The following is a 16,334-nucleotide window of genomic DNA, read 5'->3' on the forward strand; positions in this document are numbered from 1 at the left end:
GAGTTTGGTATATTGGAAATTTCCAAGTGAGTTCCACAAAACACTAATGTCCCTTAGGATGTTAACAGGAGCTAAACGAGAAAGAATCTGTGATCAAGTACTATTTGGAAAGTGGACTGAATGTTTGTGTCCCCCCAAATTCATATTTTGAAGCCCTTACCTCCTGTGTGGCTGTATTTGGAGATGGGGCCTCTAAGGAAGTATTTAAGGTTGAATTAGGTCATAAGGGTGCAGAACTGATCCAATTGGATCAGTGTCATTAATAGAAGAGACATAAGAAGAGCACCTCTCACTCTCTCCAAGACCACCCTCCAAGGAAGGACCCTGTAAAGACAAAACAAGAAGGCAGGTATGTGCAAGCCAGGAAGAGAGCCTTCACTGGAAACCTAACTGGTCAGCACCTTGATCTTGAACTTCCAACCTTCAGACTGTAAGAAAACTAATTTTTCTTGTTTAAGCCCCTAGCCCGTGGTATTTTTTATGGCAGCCCAAGCTGCCAAATACGGTTTTATGTATAACCCTTCTCAAAGACTTCTAATGCACAGTAGCATGTTAAATACTCTGAGAAGTTCTACAGTGAAAAAAAAAGGGAAATTTATCTAATGTACTGTTTCTGAAACTTATTTGTCTATTAAACACTTTTTAAAAATCACTGAATTTGTACTGTTTCTGAAACTTATTTGTCTATTAAACACTTTTTAAAAATCACCGTCTTTTGAAACAGGGCTTGGGAAACGCTAGCCAGGATTTTTCAGGTCTTTTTCAGTTCTGAAACTAGGATTCCTTCTAAAACCTATACAATGTAACTGATAAAGTTAGATTTAAATATGAGTGAGACTCCACTTGTAAACTAGGTTATAGCAAGGAAATGCAAAGGATATTGTAAATGCAGAGACAGCACAGTGAACGAAGTAAATACTTGAAAAACAGCATCATAGGCTGTGCGTGGTGGCTCATGCCTATAATCCCAATACTTTGGGATCCCAGCATTTTGGGAGGCTGAGGTGGGTGGATCACCTGAGGTCAGGAGTTCAAGACCAGCCTGCCCAACATGGTGAAATCCGTCTCTATTAAAAATATAAAAATTAGCCAGGTGTGGTGGCATGCACCTGTAATTCCAGCTACCCAGTAGGCTGAGACAGAAGAATCACTTGAACCCAGGAGGTGGAGGTTGCAATGAACCAAGATCACGCCACTTCACTCCAGCCTGGACAACAGAGCAAGACTCCATCTCAAGAAAAAAGGGAAGAAAAACACCACCATTGCTTTGTGTGGAGACAACGTCTATGTTCTTTCAGGACAACTTGAGAAGTTTTACCAACAAAAACTCTCCTGGGATCTCCATTTGTTCATTCCATAAATACTGAGTGCCTACTGTGTGTCAGGGACTGTTCTAAACACGAGCATGATAGATGGCATCATGAGACACCAACGTGTATCAGAAGAGAGCTCTCATTGCAAACACTAATTTGTACAGATTTTTAGTTGCTGCATGAGCAAAAGTAGCTAGCAACTCTGCTAGTTACCAGCAGATGGCAGTAGCAGTCACTTCTTTACTGGCATTTTAGGTTAGGAATGTGTAGAAGCACCACAACCTGTAATCAGAACTACTCTGTAGTGTCCATGTGTGACTTAGGGACAGTTATCTAACCCGTGTGGGGTGAAGCTTCCCTATTTAAATACCAGAGATAATAAAAGCACCTACCTCTTAAGCTGTCTTGAGGGTTACATGAGATAAAACACTTAAAGTGCTTTGTCTTCAACATGAAGGAAGGGTTCATAAATGTTAGTTATTACTTAGTATGGTTGATACTGATTTTTTGCCATTTGACAAAATATCAATTGTCCAAAAGAGGAAGAGAAGCAGATGGCTAATAGTCATATTGTTTCATAGAGCAATAACAATATCAGCAATAAAGGAAAAGAAAATCTAAATACCTGAAAAGATAACAAAGGGTGCAATATGATATTAAGGTAATCAGCAGAAAGAAAGCTAAAAACTGAGCAGGTTTTTAAATTACTACTTTTCCAACAGGTGACTTTTAAAGTAACTTGGCTGTCTGATAACTCCCTACCTGCACTAACTCAACATAATTGTGAATTATTTGTAAATTTCCTATTCATCAAAGATGTAGCAGATTTGCAAACAGAGTTTCTAGCTAGATAGCCAAGGGAATCATGGGGCTATTAGACAGTAAACCTTTTTTTCTTAAGCTTATTGTTTATTGGAACAAAAGAGAAGTTGTTTCAAGGCTAGGACCTCCGGAATGACTCAGTGAAAATGAGCCAGAATTCAGAATTTAGAAGCCTCAGAGCCAGCTTACCTCACTTCTTAAAAATATTTGGAGGAAAACACTAGGGAACTGAGTTGTAATGGGGAGGTGGGTAGGAGGAGTAAAATCCTCTTATATACCCTTGAGAGCTGTTTGAACTCAAAGATTCCCGAAACAGGGACAAAGTATTTCTAGGGATAATCTATATATGCAATTATAACTGTTTCTTGAATGAATTCGTCCATATGGGAACGATTATGATGCTTCAGGGCATGGATGATTTCACTACAATCTCAAGAGTTCAGTTAAAGAGGAAAACTTTCCATTTGCAATCCAAAACATCCCACACTTTTCTCTCGTAACAAATAGTGAGGTCTCATAAGATAAGTTATCCTTTTTAGGAGATCTCCACAGCCTGAATTAATGAGCAATTGAACGATAATCATCTTATTTTTATGACAATTCATGTGATGACACTGAACAAGGGGAAAACAGAAGGTAAGCAATGCTGATGAAATGCGTCAGTGGCTTACATCATTGATGGCTATTATTGTCATTTTCACTTCTTATGTGGCCAGATTTTTTAAACAGAAAATTTGGAAAGATTTCTCAAACTGCTATTTTCTTCTTTTTAGCTTGACTTATTTATTGCCCCCACTTCAGAAATTACTTCCTAAAATTACCGCAGATATCAGGTTCCAGAGGAGAGAAGCAAGCAACAAAGGTTAATCCTGAGTATATAGATATTAATAAAGTATAAAAGGAATGTGAAAAATAATTACATTTGCAATAAAAGTAGTTTAATACTCTTTTTGTGATTGATCAATATGCTGAAAATACAACACACACACACACACACACACACCCCCCCCAAAGTTCAGTAAAACTGAACAAAAACATGTATAGTCCATCCTTCAGTATCCACAATACAATGATTTGCTGAAATTTCTCTTAATTTTTTCTCTCTGTTTTATGCCAGCTTTATTGTGGTAGCAGATTGTGGTATATTTCCTCCCCTAGAGCATGGAAGGGACCTGTAAATATGATGGGATCTTTCATTATTAGGTTGTGTTATATATAGTACTTTAAGAAAGAGGGACTAGGGTGAGGGGGAAAGGGAAGGAGAGCATTAGGACAAATACTTAATGTATGCAGGGCTTAAAGCCTAGATGACAGGTTGATGAGTGCAGCAAATAACCATGGCACTTGTATACCTGTGTAACAAACCTGCACGTTCTGCACATGTATCCCAGAACTTAAAGTATAATAAATAAATAGAGAGAGAGAGACTAGCTGGGTGCGGTGGCTCACGCCTGCAATCCCGCACTCTGGGAAGCCAAGGTAGGCGGATTTCTTGAGTCTAGGAGTTTGAGACCAGCCTGAGCAATGTAGTGAAACCCTGTCTCTACTAAAAATACAAAAATGTTAGCTAGGCATGGTGGTGTGCGCCTGTAATCCCAGCTACTCAGGAGGCTGAGATGGGAGAATCACTTGAGCCTGGGAGGTTGAGGCTGCCGTGAGCCAAGATTGCACCACTGCACGCACTCCAGCCTGGGCAACCAGAGTGAGACCCTGTCTCAAAAAATAAATAAATAAATAAATAAAAAAAAATAAAAATAAAAAAGAGAAAGAGAGACTAAACTTGGTGGTCCTGACCTGTCTAGGTGAATCCTTTAAAACGACAAGTCTCTTTCTGCTGAAAGAGGTTACAAGCATGAGAGGAATTTGATGCAAGAGAATTCTAGCTTTGCTCACTTTGAAAATGAAAAGGGGCCACATGCCCAGGAAAGTAAGCTGGCCCTAGGAGCTGAGAATGGGCCCGGAGTGATAGCAGCAAGGAAACAGATTTCAGTTCCATAATTACAAGGAACTAAATTCTGTTGACATCCTGAATGAGGTAGAAAGCAGATTCTTCCCAATAACCTCCAGAAATAAACATTTCTGGTAATACATATAAAATTCTGAGAGTTATTTTATCTTTTCTGATTTGCAAAAATAGAATCCCCATGGAATCTGAGGTTAGACAAATGTATGCCTCCTGTTACCACAAGTACATACTCTTTTGTGTCTAGATTTCTTTTTCTTCGCATAATGTTTTTGAGATTCATCCATATTGCCATATATATTATCAGTTCATTTCGTTTTAATGCTGAGTATTTTTCTCTCTTTATTTTATTTATTTTTTTGAGACAAGATCTCACTCTGTGACCCAGGCAGGAGTGCAGTGGTGGGATCATGGCTCACTGTAGCCTCGACCTTCTGGACGCAGGTGATTCTTCCACCTTAGCTTCCCAGGTAGCTAGCTAGGACTACAGGCACACATCACCATGCCCAGCTAGTTTTTTATTTTTTATTTTTATGTTTTTTTAGACAGAGTCTCGCTCTGTCGCCCAGGCTGGAGTGCGGTTGCGCTATCTCGGCTCACTGAAAGTTCTGCCTCCCGGGTTCATGCCATTCTCCTGTCTCAGCCTCCCGAATTGCTGGGACTACAAGCGCCTGCTAATTAGCCACCACACCTGGCTAATTTTTGTATTTTTACTAGAGACGGGGTTTTATCGTGTTAGCCAGGATGGTCTCGATCTCCTGATCTTGTGATTCACCCGCCTTGGCCTCCCAAAGTGCTGGGATTACAGGCGTGAGCCACAGCACATGGCCTAATTTTTATTTTTTTTATTTTTTGTAGAGACAGGGTTTTGCCATGTCCCCCAGGTTGGTCTTGAACTCTTGGGCTACAGAGATCTTCTCACCTTAGTCTCCCGAAGTGCTAGGATTACAGGTGTGAGCCACCATGCCCCACCAAGTATTTATTTTAATGTATGAATACGCTAAATGTGTTTATCCATTTATCTGCTGTGCATTTTACTTCAGTCTAGTTTTCAGCTATTACAAATAAAAGTGCTGTAAACATTCATACATAAGTCTTGGTGGGAACATATGTTTTTATTTCACTTAGGTAAATATATAGAGGCAAATAGCAAGGTTGTATGTTAATTATCTGCTTAACTTTGTAAAAAACTGCCAACATATTTCCAAAGTAATTGTATTATTTTACATTTCTACCATCAATTGCATGGGAGTTCCACTTACTCTATATCTTCACCAACACTTAATATTGTCAGCCTTTTAAATTTTAGCCATTCTGGTGGATGTGGTGGTACCTCAATATGGTTTAGTTTTTTTGTTGTTGTTTGATTGGTTTATTTTGGGACACGCTCTCCTCTGTCACCCAAACTGGAGTGCAGTGGCCCAATCGTAGCTCACTGCAGCCTCAAACTCTTGGGCTCAACCCATCCTTCTACCTATCTCCCAAGTAACCAGGACCTCAAGCACACACCACACCCAGTGTTGTTTTCTGTTTTTGTTTTTGTTTTTTTGAGACGTGGTGTCCCTCTGTTGTCCAGGCTGGAGTGCAGTGGAGCAATCTTGGCTCACTGCAACCTCTGCCACCCAGGCGCAAGCAGTCCTCCCACCTCAGCCTCCCAAATAGCTGAAACTACAGGTAAGCAACACCACACCTGGCTAAGTTTTTAATTTTTTGTAGAGATGGGGTTTGGCCATGTTGCCCAGGCTGGTCTGGAACTCCTGATTATGCTCAAGTGATCTGCTCACCTTAGCCTTTCAAACTCAATATGATTTTAATTAGCATTTCTATGATGATTAATGGTATTGAGCCCCTTCTCATATTCTCATTGGTCATCCGTATATTTTCTTGGTGAAATGCCTGTTTAAATGTTTTGCGCATTGTTATCATTGAGTCATAAGAATTCCTTGTATATTCCACACCCATCCTTTGTCAAATATATGTTATAGAGAAAATGTGTTCCTTTTCCCAACAGTGTAATTCAAGGGGCAGCAGTTTTGAATTTTGATAGAGTTCAGTTTATCAGTTTTTTTTCTTTTATGACTTGTGCTTTATGAATGCAATCCAATAAAATTTTGTGTACCCCAAACCATGAAGACTTTCTACTATGTTGTTATCTAGAAGATCTATAGCTTTAAACTTTATGTATAGCTTTTGATTCATTTAGAGTTAATATTTGTTATGGCATGAGGCAAAGGTCAAAGATCATTGTTTTCCATATGGATAATCAGTTACTTCAACACCATTTGTTGAAGAGACTACTCCTTCTCATTGAATTACCTTGGTACCTTTGTAAAAAATCAATAGATCAAGTATGTGTGGGACTATTTCTGTACTTTCTATTCTGTTCTGCTGATCTATAAATCTATTCTCTTGCTGGGTGCAGTGGCTCACACCTATAAATCCGAACACTTTGGGAGGCTTAGGTAGGAGGATCACTTGAGGAATTTGAGGAATTTGAGACCAGCCTGGGCAACACAGTGAAATCTTGTCTCTACAAAAAATAAAAATAAAAATCATTAGCCAGGCATGGTAGCACACACCTGTGATTTTTGCTACTTGGCAGCCTGAAGCAGGAGGATTGCTTGAACTCAGGAGGCTGCAGTGAGCTATGAAGGCATCCCTGTACTGTAGCCTGGGTGATAGAGTAAGACCCTGTCTCAATACATACATACATACATACATACATACAATAAAATGCCAATGTCACTATCTTTCTTTTTTTATTTTATAGAGATGAGGTCTCACTATGTTGCCCTAGCTGGTCTCAAACTCCTGGACTCAAGCTATCCTCCTACCTCAGAATTACAGGTGTTAGCCACTGTGCCCCACCCCAATATCATGTATCTTAATTGTAACAGCTTTATAGTAAGTCTCAGATTTAGGTAGTATAAGTTCTATAACTTTGTTCTTCTTCAAAATTGCTTTGACTATTTTAACTTCTTTGGATTTTCTATTCTTCTATTTGTTTTTCTTTTCTTTTCTTTTTTTTTAAACAATATGACACCTCTCACAAATACAATGTTTATTTGTTTTTGAGACGGGGTCTTACTTTGTCACCCAGGCTGAAGTGCAACAACATGATCCTGGCTCAATGCAGTCTCAACCTCCTGGCTCAAGCAATCCACCCATGTTAGTCTCCTGAGTAGCTGGGACTACAGGTGCACACCACCATGCCTGGGTATTTTCTAAAAAATTTTTTTGTAGAGAAGGGGTCCAACTACATTACCCAGGCTGGATCCTTCGGATTTTCCTATGAATTTTAGAATTATCCTGTTAATTTCCACAGAAAATCCTCCTTATATTTTTACTGGGATTTCATTAATGTCTGTAGTTCAATTTAAGAATTGGTAACTTAACCATATTGACTGAGTCTTCCAACCCATGGAAATTGATATGTTGTAGAATTATTAAGCTCTTCGTTACATTGTCTTGGCAATGTTTTGTAGCTTTCACTGTACATGTCTTGTGTCTATTTTATTAAATTCATCCCTGCTTATTAAATACTTTGATGTCACTATAAATGATTGTTTAAAAATTTCAGCTACCAATTTTTCATTGCTGGTATGTGAAAATCCAATTCATTGTGTATTGACCTGTGTCCTGCAACTTTGCTAGACTCATTTATTATTTCTAGTAGCTTTTTTGGTAGTTTGCTTAGGATTTTCTTTTCTTTCTTTTTTTGAGATGGAGTCTTGTTCTGATGCCTAGCCTGGAGTGCAGTGGCGCGATCTCGGCTCACTGCAAGCTCCATCTCCCGGGTTCACGCCATTCTCCTGCCTCAGTCTCCCGAGTAGCTGGGACTACAGGTGCCCGCCAATACGCCAGGCTAACTTTTTGTATTTTTGGTAGAGACGGGGTCTCACTGTGTTAGCCAGGATGGTCTTGATCTCCTAACCTTGTGATCCACCTGCCTCGGCCTCCCAAAGTGCTGGGATTACAGGAGCGAGCCACCACGCCTGGACTGCTTAGGATTTTCTATGTATACAGTCGTGTCATCTTCAAATAAGACAGGCTTTTCTTTCTGCCCATTATGTCTTTCGTTTCTTATTCTTGCCTTATTAGAATGGCTAAGACTTCTAGCATAATGTTGAGTATAAGTAGGAAAAGTAGATACTCTTGTCTTGGTTCTGATTTAAGCGGGGAAGCATAAGGGGGACTAAATGCTCTCACCATTTAATATAACATTAGCTATAGGTTTTTCATAGATTCAATTTATTAATTTGAGGAAATTGTCCTCTATTCCTAGTTAATGAGAGTTGTTATTTTGAATGGGTGTTGAATTTTGTCTTATGGTTGTTTTTGTGTGTGTGTCTATAGAGATAATTGATGTGACTGTTTTTCTTTTTCTTTATGGGGAGGTTTTTATTTTGAAATTCAAATTTCTTTAGTAAATATAGGGCTTTTCAGATTTTTTCTATTTCTTCTTGAGACACTTTTGACATTTTTATCTTTCAAGGGATGTGTAGGTTTCATTTAACCTGTCAAATTTATTGGCATAATGTTCTTCACAATAGCTCCAATATTATCCGTTTTAATATTTGTAATCATGTCCCCCGCCTCTGATTCCTAATATTGGTCATTTGTGTCTTCTTTTTGTCTTGATTAGTCCACCAAGTGTTGCATAAAATTTAATATTTTTTTTGCAAAGACCTAGATTAAGTTTTACTAATTTTAAAAAATTATGGGTCCAATTTCAATTTCATTGATTTTTGCTATGACCTGTATCATTTTCTTTCTTCTATTTACTTTGGATTTTATTTTCTCTTCTGTCCCCAGCTTCTCAAAGTCTCCACTAGATGCCCAGAATGAGAACAGAGAACTTCCCACTTGGACTGGTCAGAACTCAAATATCTCTCTGCCCTGTGTAAGCTCTAGAAGTAGTTAACCTTACAACTCTCCAGTGGTTTTTGCCTGCCCTTGTAGTTTCACCCTATGCCTGTCTGGCCACATACACAGCAAGGACTCAAAGAGACCTCTCTGCAGATTTCTGGAGCTCTTTTCAGCACAGATCCTTCCTCCCTAGAACTCTACCTCGAAACATTCAGCCCCCTTGGCCTCTCCAATCCCTACATCTCCTTGACTCAGTAGACTCTGTTTAGGATCCCCCTCTTTGCATCCACAATCTGGTTATTTCCAGGAAGAAATCAGGGGCAATCAGAGTGATCACCTTGTTTGTTTCAACTTCTTTTAGTGATTAAAGTCTTGTCTTACCTGATGTCCAATGTTTGAAAAAATAAGAGCTTTTTATGTTCTGCATATTTTTCTGGGTTTTGGTGGGAGAGAATGTCCAATCCTTGTTATTCCATTGCAGCCAGAGGCAGAATTTCTCTCACTACAGATTTTTGAAGTTTTCTTTCACTTCCATGCTCTTCTATGTCCCTTGTTGGGGTTTGTTTGTTTTGGTCTCTGGCTTTCATGGTAGAGGCTTTCCTCAAATGTCAGTGTGCCTTTGATGTCTATATTTACAGTGAGGCATAACAAAGCTGATCTGAAGCTTTACATGAATGGGCAAGGTTTGTCAAATGGTGGGTCTCAATTGAGGGGGACAGGTGGGGACTTGACCTATTCACTAGCCAGTCCCGTATGTCAGTATCTCATTGGTTTTTCATTTAAAGATGATTAATAACATAGGAGAGGAATTCTCCAATTCTCTGAATGGGATTATAAGCCTTGCTGCTAGACTTCTGATAACTAAACAGAGAAGGAATTTTTGAGGGGTTTATATTTAGGAATGTTTCCCTTTCCATATGGTATGGCTTCTCACTTTTACCCTCTGCTGTTCCAAGACTAGGTCTTTTTTGGTTTAACCTCTCCAAAGAGTTAACTTCCCATCTGAGGCAGCTGTGCAGGGGGTGCAGTAGACTGGCTTTGTAAGGTAGGGGAGGGAATCTATGGAGTGTCTAGAGCTTTTAAATTCTTTACCAATCCTCCTTCATTCTGTACTTCCACATTTAGAGATAACTTGTGTATCTAGTTCCTGAGATTTTTCTTGGATTCTGCTATAGAAATTAACTTGCTTTTTATTCACTCTCTCCCTGGAGAGTTTATCTTTCACTAGTCTGCTAAGTCACCTACCATTCCTCTATTAGCTTTCTCAGTTCCAAAATGTTGAATTTTCTTGTTCGCTACTATCTCCTGCTTTCTTTGTCCTTGTGGCTTTATGCATTGGTTTTTTTTTTTTTTTTTTTTTTTTTTTGAGACGGAGTCTCCCTCTGTCACCCAGGCTGGAGTGCAGTGGCGCAATCTCGGCTCACTGCAACCTCTGCCTCCTAGGTTCAAGCAGTTCTCTGCCTCGGCCTCCAGAGTAGCTGGGATTACAGGCGCCCACCACCACGCCTGGCTAATTTTTTTTTTTTTTTTTTTTTTTGTATTTTTAGTAGAGATGGGGTTTCACCATCTTGGTCAGGCAGGTCTCGCACTCCTGACCTCGTGATCCACCCACCTCTGCCTCCCAAAGTGCTGGGATTACAGGTGTGAGCCACCGCACCTGGCCGCTTTATGCATTTTCGTATAAATTATTAGGCTTCTTTTTTTTTGAAAAGTTAAAAACTCTTTAATTCTTTATTCCTGGTGCCACTACCACAATTTACAGGGCCATCCACCTGATGTAATGAAAAGAAAAAGAAAAAGTTACAACAGATAAAAGACCTCAGGAATGTACATCTAATTGACACTACATTGCATTAATCAAGAGCTGCACTTTTTGCAAACTGTGGCTATGACAGTCCTGAACAAGAAAGGTTTCCTATTTAAGCTGCAGTAACTTTTCTTTTTCTTTTCTTTTTTTTTTTTGAGACGGAGTCTTGCTCTGTCGCCCAGGCTGGAGTGCAGTGGCCAGATCTCGGCTCACTGCAAGCTCCGCCTCCCTGGTTCACGCCATTCTCCTGCCTCAGCCTCCCGAGTAGCTGGGACTACAGGCACCCGCCACCTCGCCCGGCTAGTTTTTTTGTAATTTTTAGTAGAGACGGGGTTTCACCGTGTTAGCCAGGATGGTCTCGATCTCCTGACCTCGTGATCCGCCCGTCTCCGCCTCCCAAAGTGCTGGGATTACAGGCTTGAGCCACCGCGCCCGGCCAGTAACTTTTCTAACTATGGATAATTGTTCCTTTTATGGCAGATTTTTCCAGTTCCTCTAATGCATTTGAGACGACTGTCTCAAAGTAACCTGCTGCTTTCCTGGTAACTCCTCACTTTATCTCCTGCTAGGAACTGAAGCCCTTTTTTGCTGTTTTTTAGAACCTTCTGCTATCATATCCACCACTTCTACCACCAGATCCATAACCGTCACCATAGGGACTGCCCGAGCTTCTTCCACCCGGAAAGCCTCCTTTCATGGGTCCATAATTTGATTGCTGTTGTCCACTATAATTTCTAAAATAATTATACTTCCCGCCACCACCATAGTTACCACTGTCAAAATTTCATCCTTCATTGCAACCATCACATCCTCCACCAATGCCACCTTTCATGTCGTGGTCCACTACCACCATAGCCCCCTATTCTACTATAACCAGGACCACCACCATAGTTGCCACCATCACTTCCAAATCCATTATACTCACCATCACCTCCTCCACAACTACCTCTGCTGCCAGTGCCTCCACCACCATAGCCTCCTTTTCCACCAAAATTACCTCCACCGCCTCCAAAGTTTCCTCTGTGACAATTACAACTTTATCAACTGTATTATGATCCTAAGAAGTTATGGCAAGGCCAGGTGCAGTGGCTTACTCCTCCCAATGACTTTAGGGGCCAAGGTGGGAGGATCATTTGATCCCAGGAGTTTGAGATCAGCCTAAGCCACATAAGGAGACCCCATCTCTATAAAAAATTTAAAAATCAGCTGGGTGTAATGGCACATGTCTTTGCTCCCAGCTACTTGGGAGGCTGAGGTGGGAGGATTGCTTGAGCCCAAGGGGTTGAGTGAGCTATGACCAGGCCACTGCACTCCAGTCTCGGTGACAAAGGGAGATCCTGTCTCAAAATAAAAAATAAATAAAAGTAAATTTTAAAAAAGCAAATCCCCTCTTTTTTCCACTGCCTGCCTTCCATAACGTCTATGGTTTAAATAGTGCCATACTTTTCTTTCCTCTCTCTCTCTCTCTCTCTCTCTCTCTCACTTTCCTTCTTTTCTTTTTTTGAGACAGGGTCTCACTCTGTCACCCAGGCTGGAGTATAGTGGTGCAATCTTGGCTCTGCACCCTTTACCTCCCAGGCTCAAGTAATCCTCCCACCTCAGCCTCCCAAGTAGCCGGGACCACAGGCACGTGCCACTATGCATGGCTAATTTTTGCAATTTTTGTAGAAACGGAGTTTCATTATGTTGCCCAGTCTGGTCCGTCCCAAACTTCTGGGCTCAAGCAATCCACCCACTTTGGCCTCCCAAAACATTTGGAATTACAAACGTGAGCCACTGCACCTGGCCTTGTCATGCTTTTCAAAGTACTCTCTCAAATTATATTCTTCTCTATCTTCCTTGATATCACAAACAAAGATTTTCTTCACAGTTAGATGGGCATCAGGCCTTATAGAATCCTCTCTAGAAACAGCTTTCTTTGGTTCCAGTACACAGCTGTCAGCCTTGTGTGGTTGAGAACGTGTCTCTGTATCCACCTCTTCAACGCATGAGTAAGTCACAAAATCAAAGCCTCTGGAACGTGTTGTTTGGGAGTTTCTCATTATCACACAGTCTGTGAGTATGCGCCATTTCTCAAAATGTTCTCTTAAACTATCGTCTGTATTTTCAAAGCTCAGAACACCAGTAAACAGTTTTCTGAAGTGCTCTGGTTCCTTTGGATCATATGCCTCCATTTTGAGCCCGGACTTGCCTTTTCCAAATTGAGTTCAATATGGAACTGAGAGGAAGAGCAGTCTTCTTTTTTAAGAATAGTTTTAGGTCTACAGAAAAATCGAGCAGAAAGCACAGAGAGTTTCCATATGCATCAGTGTGGTACATTTGTTACAAGTAATGAGCAAGTAATAATATTGACACAATCTACATTAGAGACTCGATGCATGTTTTATTCTTCTCCTCTCATTGGAAAGTGGCAGAAATAAATATAAGTATTAAATCTTCCAGGGTTAACAGAAAGTCTTCTATGGAGGCCTTTGGCTACTTCTCTCCTTTTTGTCCCCCTCAAAATTCTAGGGTCATGTGTATTCCCTTTTTCCCTTCATCTTTTCCATCTCCTGATCGTGCTTCAACCCATGGCACTTTATCTTCTCTGTCATTTTACTAAACTGTATCTTTCCACAGAAAACAATACCTCCTTTATTACCAAGTTCAAGTAATGCATTATTATTCCTTATCAAATCTGACTTTGTGGCAGCACAGGACACTGTTAACCCTTTCTCCCTTCTTGAAGTATTTTTTTCTTAACTTCCCAACTTGACATCTTACCTTCCTGATTCCCAGCTACTCTAATCATTGATCCTTTACTTTCTCTACATTAGCCATTAGCCATTTTTTTTTTTCTCTCTCTCTCCTTTAGCCATTCTCTAAGATGGTCCTCAATGATCCCCAACTCTTGGTATTCACATTCTTGTGTGTCACCTTCCTCCACTGACCTGGGTTGATCCATGTGACCAGTAAAATAGAACAGAAGTGATGGTATGTCATTTCTAAGATTAAGTTATAAAAGATGTTGCTTTTTTTTTTTTGTCTTGGTCTTGCTCTCTTTCTCCTCTAGACTGCTCCATGAGGGTTGCATGAAGCAGCCACATAATTTACCATTATAACCTCTGGCAAATAGTAAGTGCTCAACTCATATTTGCCGAGTCAATTTATATAACAACCTTTCCACATTTTAGTGCTTCCTCTCTCCCCCTCCTACAAATTTCTATAGCACTTACCGAACACATTTTGACATCTAGCATATTTTGTATTTATTATTTTATAAAAGGACTTGGCTCAATTGACCCTTCTAAAGGAGTTTTCCTTCACCTACTATATGGCTGGCACTGGGCTAGTTGCAGGGTGATCGAAGCTCATCTTGATCATCCTCCTAGAGAAGGAGCTCCTTGTAGGTGAGTGGGGCCAAGCCCTGGTCACCTGTATGCTTCCCAGGGAACCTAGTCTAGGAGCCTGCAGAGTAGCATAAAAACTATAGTAAAATGGGTCGGGCATCGTGGCTTACACCTGTAATTCCAGCACTTGGGAGGTCGAGGCTGGCGGATCATTTGAGGTCGGGAGTTTGAGACCAGCCTGGACAACATGAGGAAACACTGTCTCTACTAAAAATATAAAAATTAGCCCGTCGTGGTGGCACACACCTATAGTCCCAGCTACTCTCCTCGGGAGGCTGAGGCAAGAAAATCACTTGAACCCAGGAGGTGGAGGTTGGAGTGAGCCAAGATCACGTGCCACTGCACTCCAGCCTGGGCAACTGAGCAAGACCCTGTCTTAAAACAACAACAACTATAGTAAAATGAACATTTACCTGGAAATCTCAAATTCTGAGTTCAATATTTGACTCTTAAGGCTGTGACTTTGGGGAAGTCACTCCACAAATGTGAACTTATTTCCTCATTGTGATAAAGATATAGTAATTATACTTTTTACCCAAGGAGTCACTGGATAGCTCCAATATGTCAAACTCTTATTTCCTCACTTGTCACAGGTCACTTATTGCCAGATGAATCATGGATTTCATAATGTATTTTGCATTTGTGTTGGCGATGGCATGTGAGAAGCATGATTTTAACTGTCTATACCAATTATAAAATGCATTCAGATTTCATTAACTTTAACATGAGAAAATGTTTCTTTGAATCAAGACAACATGTTATCTATTGAAGTGTTCAAGTGCTCTGAAGTTGGAAAACCATTGTAAAACTGGGAGCTCTAATTATGGCACATTCAAGCAGATGTATTCTGAATTAATGATTGAGTTGGTTTTCCTCCTTTTTGTTCAATCATATGTGTTAAGGATGTGTTCTGTTTTATTATTGTTATGAAACATTGCAAACACATACAAAAGTGAAAGCAATGAATTCCAATGGATCTCATATCCAGCTGCAACAAAAATCAACAAGAGGGTTACTCTGATTTCGTCTATATCACTACTCAATCCTCTCCACCCCCCAACATCCCCATGGGCTATTTTCAAGCAAATCTCAGGTCTCATATAATTTCATTTGCAAATACTTTAAAGGAGTACTGTTTAATAGCCATTTACCTTCCACTGTCTTCTAGTCAGAGAAAAACTAAGTTTTCTTAGAGGTGTTTGCAAGCTTAGTTCACATTGCATACTCTCCTGAAAGATCTTTGTTAACCAAGTTGAAAAACACACTTTCTTAAGAAGGCCTCTTCCCCAGTGGTTACTGGGGGTGGGGGGTAACCTTAAAATCATTACTTGGGGAGTAAAATGCCGGTGGGTCCCACATTTCTGAATACCTTTCCATTTTAAAACCAGTTCTGAATGCAGCAGACAAGATCAGAAAGGGACCTACGTAAGTTTGTGATTTTTTTTTTTTGTAAGAATGCTGATTTCTTCTTATCTTTTTTGTTTGCTTTGTCTCTATAGGTTTAATCATTACATGATATGGGTCTAATGATAGTATGTTGGGTCATTTTAGAGACACTATTTTCTGCAAACTTTTTTTATTCAGAGTGTTTTCTGACCATAATGTGTTACAAAATGTACTATATAGATGTGAATATATGCTCAGAATTAAAAATAAAAATCCAGGGATAACTTTTCAAAATAGTGTTGCCACTCACTATATGTTAAATGTTTAACATTTCACAGATTCAAATGCAGTAGGGATTCTCTGAAAAAGTTTTATCCTACTAACAGCTTTCAGATTATCGGTACTAGTTGTATGGCTTAAATACAGCCACATGTAAATACTTACTTAGATGAAGTAATGGCTAATCACATATGTAATGCAATCAGTTTCATGTAGTGGTTTAATCACTCTTTTCTTCAAGACTATATAAACGGATGAATTTGAGGAAGCTGGAGGGATGGAGTGAGAAAAGTTTGTTCTTGCAGCAGTAGCAGTAGGAGGGGTAGGTAGATTCAGTAAACAAGCACCCATCTCAAAATGCAAACTGTATTGTCTAAGCTGGCACCATGGTTTTATGGTGCTGGGGGTGTTTACTGCTTGTTGGGTTTACAGCTTTACAAACAGTGCTCCTTGGAGTTCTCTGCTTGCTATTCTTAAACACATTTGAGTTTTGTAACCGAGAAGTA

General features: G+C 40.0%; 1 protein-coding gene and 1 pseudogene across 2 annotated transcripts in view; both read right to left on the minus strand.

The window, feature by feature from the left end:
• LOC103222034 (cytidine monophosphate-N-acetylneuraminic acid hydroxylase) overlaps positions 1 to 16,334 on the minus strand; it is a 355,392-nt gene that overhangs the window by 164,976 nt on the left and 174,082 nt on the right. The gene's annotated exons all lie outside the window — the stretch shown is intronic.
• On the minus strand, positions 12,117 to 12,948 carry LOC140708901 (heterogeneous nuclear ribonucleoprotein A3 pseudogene; annotated as a pseudogene).

This window comes from Chlorocebus sabaeus, chromosome 17 (assembly GCF_047675955.1).
Source record: "Chlorocebus sabaeus isolate Y175 chromosome 17, mChlSab1.0.hap1, whole genome shotgun sequence".
NCBI lineage: Eukaryota > Metazoa > Chordata > Mammalia > Primates > Cercopithecidae > Chlorocebus > Chlorocebus sabaeus.